Genomic DNA, 8,470 nt, shown 5'->3' on the forward strand with positions numbered 1-8,470 from the left:
CACTGCAACCCGCGATCACCGACGACCACCGTGCCCCCTCGCTTTTCCAACCCCCTTCCTTCAACCCCCTTCGCCGTATCACCCCATCCCCCTTGCTCTTCTTCAACCCCTCGTCCTCGAATCCCCTATCCCTCCAATCCCTCGAACATTGCCAACCTTCGTCCCGCTTCAACCCCTCGCCCCGACAAACGGAGCCGAGCAGAGCCGAGCAGAGGGCTGCGGTCCATCTCAGAGCGCATGACGTTGCCTACGTCGCATTCGGCGCATTCGCCGCATTTGTCGCATCGAGTCGCCCTCGCAGCTATATCTCTCCGCGTTCACCTGCTCCCCCCTCTCTCTCTCGCTCTCTCTCGCTCTGTTTCGATTCGCGGGGATCCCACACCCTTCCTCCACAACAGACAGATTCGCAGACTGTATCGCTTCTCGCGAATCTCGACGCATTCCCCGTCCAGCTCTCGTTTTCGTGATCGCCACGAGCACGTCCTACCCCAATAAAAGCCACGAATTCTTCGACACTCTGCATCCACCAGCCGTTCCTCCGATCTTCCATCCTTCGAATCCAGTTATTCGAATGACGGACTAGCAAGGAACGGATCGCCCCGCGGGGGGATACCCTTCCATCTTTATTTAGCCGAAGATAATTAGTTTGGCTTCCGGTGGAAATCACTTCTTATTAGGGTCTGCTATCCCGGGGGATAGATCTGTGGGATTCTTCAAGCTAATATACGGTGGCCCACAAAAGTGTTCGTACGCCCTTCAAAACAGAATAACTTTTTTATAATTGTACTAAAGAGACCTGATTTTTTATAATAAATTAGAAGCATTGGTTTACTAAATGACGTGCAAAAAAGATCTTCCAAAAATTATAAGTTACAAGGTTACATGTAAAAATAAAAAAGGCATTTTCTAAAACTTTTTTATTTGTGCCCTTAATGGAAATTTGAAATATATGTTTTGCATGAATGAATGAAATCATTTCATTCAGATGAAATTTTCAGTATGTGTATAACCAGTGTTGGGCAATAAATAAATTTATTTAGATAAATAATCATTTAAATAAAAATTTAAATAACAAGTTATTTGTTATTTATTGTATTCTAATTGCTTACAAAACATCAGGTCGTTTGGTGCAATGATAAGAAAAGTTATTCTGTTTTAAATGGCGTACGAACACTTTTGTGGACCACTGTATATGTATAGATTTAATAAAGAAAGAAATTTTCCCCAATGCAATAATCATCTGTAACCCTTTGCACTACTTTGTGGAGTGTTACTCGACATTGGAGAAAGAAAAATGTAAATAAAACGGGTTCTTGTTCTTATACGTATTTGGTTCTTCCTTTATTTATTTTCTTTCTATCCAGGTTCACCTGGATGGAGGTGCTAATTACTTAAGTGAATTCCATAGAATGTTGAAATAACAAGCACTTTCTAATACGTATTTTTCAAGTATAATTAAATCCGTTCGATTGAAGGAACAGGTAATCTTGTCACGATCTATTGTGTCGAATGATTTATTACGTTGTCTGAACACCATCCGAAATGGAATGTGCCCAGTCCAGCTGAACCTCTTGTCAGCGACTGATACGCTACCGTTCACGAGTGTTTGGATACTTCATGGTATATCTAATCAAGAGCTTTTTATTATTATTGTACTTGTGGATTCGTACAGCTGTGGCTCATACAGATTCTCGAAAGACGCGTGGCAATGAAACGTTAAAGGAAAGTTCGTTTTGTCGCAAAGTTGTGCTAATTTAAATATATTGTAATTGAATTATGTAATTTCATTACATTGTAAGTGCATCACATAATTCGAACCTTTCGGTTAATCTAATTGCTATTTGCGCGAATCACGATTGCAATCGAAATACATTTCGATACCACTTTAAAATGTTCCAGAATCGTGAATTATACCGAGACCTTGAACGTATTTTTTTTTTAATTGCCGCCAGTCTTATATATTTTGACTAATCTTAATAGGCTTGGCAATCGTAATAGTCTTATCTCCGCCATTACTGTTTCGTCAGAAGCTGTTCCATCTCCTTAACACTTTTAGGTAGCAGAAGCCTATTAATAGGATTGTTAATGACTGTGCTATATTTACAGCGAGCATAACATCGTTCTCTCTTAAATAACGATCTTGAAAATGGTTCCTTAGATTACATCGTGCAAGATAACTTCCTAGACCACGAATGGAATTGAAGTTCATCAAAAGATCTCGAATTATTTGTTTCTGATTAATAAAAGGACCATTACGTAACGACCGGTAGCTAAAATGTTAACTCCTGTTGCACTTGAAAGTTGCAGATAATCGCAACCCTCGGGATAGAAGAGCAGAGTAAGAAACACGTGTCGACCTCGGTAAATGACTGAAATGATTTCTTTCGGGATTTGTTGTTGTCAGTTCTTGGTGCACACCATTTTGCTAACTGCTACAAATTTCAGCTTAAGGATTCCGTGTTTCGAGATTTTTTTATACTTACAGAGGAAGGTGAATAACACTAAATTAATTTTAGGACTTCACCCTGAAGGATTTCTGGGATAAATACATTTTGGTGCACCCCATTGGGCTAACTGCTACCTGTCTACCAAATTTCAGCTTAAGGATTTCGTGTTTCGAGATTTTTTTATACTTACAGAGGAAGGCGAATAACACTAAATTAATTTCAGGACTTCACCCTGAAGGATTTCTGGGATAAATACATTTTGGTGCACCCCATTGGGCTAACAGCTACCTGTGTACCGAATTTCAACTTTCTATGTCGACAGAGAAATTACTAATTTAGTTTCAGCACTCAATCCTGTAGGATATCCGGGACAAAAGCATATTTGTGCACCCCATTGGGCTAACGACTACCTATTTACCAAATTTCAGCTTAAGGATTCCGTGTATCGAGATTTTTTTATACTTACAGAGGAAGGTAAATATCACTAATTTAATTTTAGAACTTGACCCTGAAGGATTTCCGGGATAAAAACATTTTCGTGCTAACAGCTGCTTTTCAGCTTTCTACGCCTTCCGTGTTTCGAGATTTTTCCACCGTTCTAGAGGACAGAGAAACTGGCAACTATACAGATATACATTGCGTGGAAAATTAATAACGCGTTGAAACACTGGTGGACAATGGCGTTCGTTTTTCTTTATCATACCTGTTCGATTTGACCCCGGGGGGTCCGAACCCTCCTGGCTCACTTAATTGCAACATTCATATCGCTTCCGTGAGCCAGTATCCGAAGCGAGAAAATTAATTGGAAGATTGATCAATCTGTAATTGCGTTTCAGTACATAAACAAGAGTTCCATAAAATTCATTGGAACGTTTACACGGGGGGTGCACGGGAAATTTAAAAATCGTTTACAGGGTCGTATCGACCCGAGCACGGCGCGAGGGTCAGACGAAAGTCATTCAACACACCGAATAAAACGGTGCAACGGATTCGGTCTGCAGCAGATGTATAATAATGTACGATGCACGGAACGTTTTGAACAGACATCAAGGTGCATCGAGTATGACGCGGTGGAACAGCGAACGTGTTAGAAACGAGCAGTTTCGATCACCGTCAACTTCCTTTGTTTCTTACTGTCATAGTTGTGCTAATTTAAATACATTTTGATTGAATTACATTGTATTTTACACATGCACAGTGTTTGAATTTTCAATTGTAAAATCGAATTACATTTAATTGAACAAGAGGCCAGAATTACAAATTGCATCGTAATTTAATCGAGTGAAGCGACTGAATATCGGATCACGAAATAACTGAATTACTATGTAATTATAAGTCGCGAAATAATTCGATTGTAATTCAACAGAGCTCTGGTTACTGTTTAGGTAACTGTCGAGAATTCTCTAGAATTTTTAACAAAATAAAAAAATATTGGAAAACTTATGATATTTGGAATATCGTTGATAAAATTTATCGAAAGCGCAAAACACATTAACTCAATGCTTATTCCCGTCCAATATGTACATTAGGGTGGACCTAAGTTATACTTGGAGAAAAATTTTTATCGAGATACAATGCCAGCAACTATTCAGTATTGTTCCTTTAGGTGAGAAAAAAAATTTGTGCAAAGTTTGAGATCGATCGGATAAAAGGATGACGTGGCCCACGTGGATTTGCCTTTTTTCCTGAATAGGAATATAGAATAATTTTATGACCTTTAAATAAAAAATAACGATGACCTTGAAATTTCGAAATACGATTTCCAACAAATTTTTTATTTTGCCGTTATATTTACCTTATTGAACAGTGCAAATTTCTCCTGCGACATTTTTTCGTATAATCACAAGTAACAGAGATATTTAATAAATACCTACATTTCCGAAAATGTGTTATAAAATAAATGAGATTCATAAGAATTTTCCTAGATTTAAATTTCTCGAAAAATACTGTAATTTCTCGAGAAAGAATTCTCGGGAAGGAACACTAAACAGAACTCTGGTTACTGTTTAGGGAACAGCAAGACGGGGTTCGCCGGATCGATTCATAGTTTTCACGGCTTTCGCACGGTGTGTCTGCGGGCACATAGGCGTGCAGAAACGATACGAGTGACTGAATCAGTTGTTTCGAGTGGAAGCGATTCCGCCAATCTGAAACGAAAATCAGTGGGGACGATGATATCGTCTCGATACTCGAACTCCGTTCGTAGATTATTAACGATTTCAAATCTCACTGATCCGCCAATAGCGGCGCGAGTAAGTCAGGTCAGGACGAGCGAGGAGCAATGGCGTAGCCTGCCAGGGGCAGAGAGACAAAGGGTTGGCTGGTGCGCCGCCCATTAGCGCACTTCAATCGTTAATAACAGTAAAACGAAGCCGAAACTACATTTTTTCCGCTCTTGCTTTTCCGTTCGCATTGTCCCGAAGAATCATCCCCCAAAACGTTTGTAAAATCGTATGTATATTGTACATACAGCCCCGTTCTTACGTATGTGGACACTTATCGTTGAAATTTGTGTACTATTTGATTGTTATTAGACGATATTTAGTATTCACAGGGAGCTGGGTAAAATAGAATTTGAAATAGTAAATATTTAAAGCACGGGTACCGCAGAAAATGTTTTGGAACGTATTCTTTAAGGACCAATTATTGCGTGTATGGAACTAGGCCTTTTCAAGTATAAGTTTTCTCGTATTAGTGTTGAAAAAAATGTATCTTGTTCAGAAAGATATTAATAAATAGACTGTGGATTTTATGCATTTGTGACAAAAATGGGTAAGTACAAATTAAAACAGTGGAGGTATTAAAAAGATTTAAAAGGCTACCTGTGTTCAACCTAATAAGATAATTAAAAGAAGAATTAAATTTTTATTTGGCTCCTGTGTCTTGCAATCAATGCAAACATTTTTCATTTTGCATACAGATCCGCAGTTTATTAATAAAATATCAAATACATATTTTAGGTCAACCCCTAGAGAAATGTGTAAAGAAATGCAGTAGATAATAATTTTTGTTACAAACGCATAAAATCTGCGGTCTACTAATCAATTATTATTCAGATAAATTCTCCACAATGCTGTATAAAGCAGATCGAAGAGTCGATTTGAAGAGTCTTTTTCTTCCATGAGGAGAATTGTACAAGTGTCCACACACTTTTGATCGGGGGTGTATATCGACATATGTAAAACGTAAACAATGGGGGAAAGCAAGGATTGACGAACGAGTGTAAAAGCGAAATGACAACGACCTCAGCGACAACGCCGCATTGCGGATCCGGTGTGGTGACGTGCAGCTGACCCCTTCCTGAGCCGTTTATGACCGCCCACGTTGTTCGACCTACCGACCCATATAGCACATATGCGTTCGACCTACTGCCACGCGACCTTAGCTCCGATCCGATCCCTTTAACCATGCGTAACCCTCTGTCACATGCTAAATACGTCACCGTATATCGTTTCTATATGTATGTACACGTCTAGTATCGTGAAATTCACCGGCAAAGACCTTGCAACCATCTTTTCTGGAGCACGCTCACGAACAGTGGCGCGTTACCCAGGGCCCGCTCCAGGAGGGGGCAACCCGGACATTTGTCCGGGGCGCGAAAATTTATGGGCGCCATTTTGGGAGTAACTGTGAGAAAAATATATTGATGTGTCAAATACCCACTTAATAAAAAATTTGCTTTTATTCAAATAAATGCTTTTATTAAAATTTAAATAAAATGATTTGATTTTTATTGAAGATAAAAAATACGTACCTTTATTTAAAAAATTGTATACTCTTAAGGGGCGGAAATTTGTCTTTTTGTCCGGGGCGACGTAACCGCTAAAGCGGGCGCTGCGTTACCCTATGGGCAACTTGGGCAAATGCCCGGGGACCCAAAGCAAAACAGGGTCCCGAACATAAAACGAAGATCTAAATTCTACGTTTTTCCCCTGGAGCCCCGAAATTCTACTTTGCCCAAGGCCCCAATTAGTATTCGAGTATTCGATTAGTATTCGAACGCCTTTTAAAACAGAATAGCTTTTTTATAATTGTACCAAACGACCTGATTTTTTGTAAGCAATTAGAAGCATTGGTTATTATGAAATGATGTGCGGAAAAGATTTTCCAACAATTATGATTTTCAAGGTTACATGCAAAAATAAAAAATGGATTTTCTAAAACTTTTTTATTTGGGCCCTTAATGGAAATTTAAAATATATGTTTTGTAGATCTATGTTAATTGTACACATGCTGAAAATTTCATCGAAATCGATCGACACAGGAAGAAACGACACTCATCGAAAGATGTGCGGTTCTGGGGATTTTAAAGTCGTGTAAAACTACGATTTTCACGATTTTTAACCGCTTGTACCTCGTGTGTATGTTAATCGATTTCGATGAAATTTTCAGCATGTATACAACTAACATAAATCTACAAGACATATTTTAAATTTTCATTATCACAATTGGTCTTGGCTCTGCCATAGGCGTATTCTACACTTTAGAAAAGAACAGGAGTGGAAGTGAGTCCGGGAAAAGAGGCAGTCAGGAGAAATGCAAAAAACGCGGCCCTGACTGTCTTCAAGGATATTAGAGAGCAAGATAAGGGCTCTCTCAGTCCTAGACGTGTGATTTTTTTAGTCTTTAAAGAAACAAAGGCGTATTCTACATATTCAGATCGATGTAGATTTCTAAAAAAGTTGCCGCAAAATTGTCCTTGACCTTAGACTTATAGGTCAAAAATTTTCTATTTTATGATGCTTCGAATAGAATGCAATAAAAAAAATCTGTTGACCCTTGCCCTTGAAATTCAAGACAAAACTTAATTTTGCGGTTGTACCTCTCTTACATCGCTTTCCATCAAACCGACGGTGTCTGGTGGAATTGCAAAATTGTCGTTGACGATTGTCCAATAAAAAAAGTCAAGGTTGACGACCTTGGTTTTTTGACAGATCTTCATCGATCAGAAAAAGTAAAATACGTCTATGTGGCAACCAAGACCAAACGTTTCTTTACGCCCTGTACGATAAAGTTCGTTTGTCACAAACGAATATTAGGAGGAAATTGTTATTATTATACACTCGACAGTAACAATTTGATCTTCAATATCTATTTACATGAATACTAAATTCTATCAGACTTACTGATATGATTAAAAGAAGAAACACAACAGAAAAAAATTAAGCTGTTCGAAGGTCGAATTTTGACAAAAGTAATTCGTTTTTAAAAGATGTACGAATACTTTGTACACACACTGTATGTTTTATTTATAGCGTCACATTTCCAGCACAACGAAGACAGAAAATTGTCATTGAGAAGCTTACGGTAGGTAAAGTGTTAAAAATTTGTCAGTTCACTTGATAATATCAACTGTAGATATCATTTAGTGATATTGTATAGTATGTACACTCCCGTCCATAAGTCACCGGACACTTATTCAAACGATGCAGACGATTTTTGTTATTAAAGGACCCATATAATGGATTAAAATGGTACATACTAATCTTTTCTAATATCCTATATTTTCTAGAATTTTAATTTTTACTCTTGTTTTCTAATTTTTCAAATTTAAGTGGGGTAATTGTTTCTCAATTTTGCTTTTAGAGTTGCCCATAATCATCCCACAACTTTTTCAATCTCTTTTTTCCAATTTATCCAATTTATCATATTGGGTTGGCAAATGAGTTCGATCGGTTTTTTAGAGTGGAATGAATCACAAAAACCGAACGAACTTATTTGCCAACCCAATATAATAGCTACATCTAATGAAAATAAAACAATCAAATCAAGCAGGAAGCTTGTATTCTTTAATTACCACATTTTGTCGAAAATAAATAAGTGTTCAGTGCTTCATGGACGGGAGTGATATCGCAAATCACACACACACACACACACACAGGAAGTCTCTTGATATCGTAATCTAACAGTAATCATCAGAGTTTCCATCAAAGAAAAATTCCTAAGCTTCTCCTTGATGGAACATGAAGAACCACCCGCAGATGTCTTCCAATATACAAATAAATAGAAAATCTATCTTCCAT

This window comes from Lasioglossum baleicum, chromosome 5, assembly GCF_051020765.1.
Source record: "Lasioglossum baleicum chromosome 5, iyLasBale1, whole genome shotgun sequence".
Lineage (NCBI taxonomy): Eukaryota > Metazoa > Arthropoda > Insecta > Hymenoptera > Halictidae > Lasioglossum > Lasioglossum baleicum.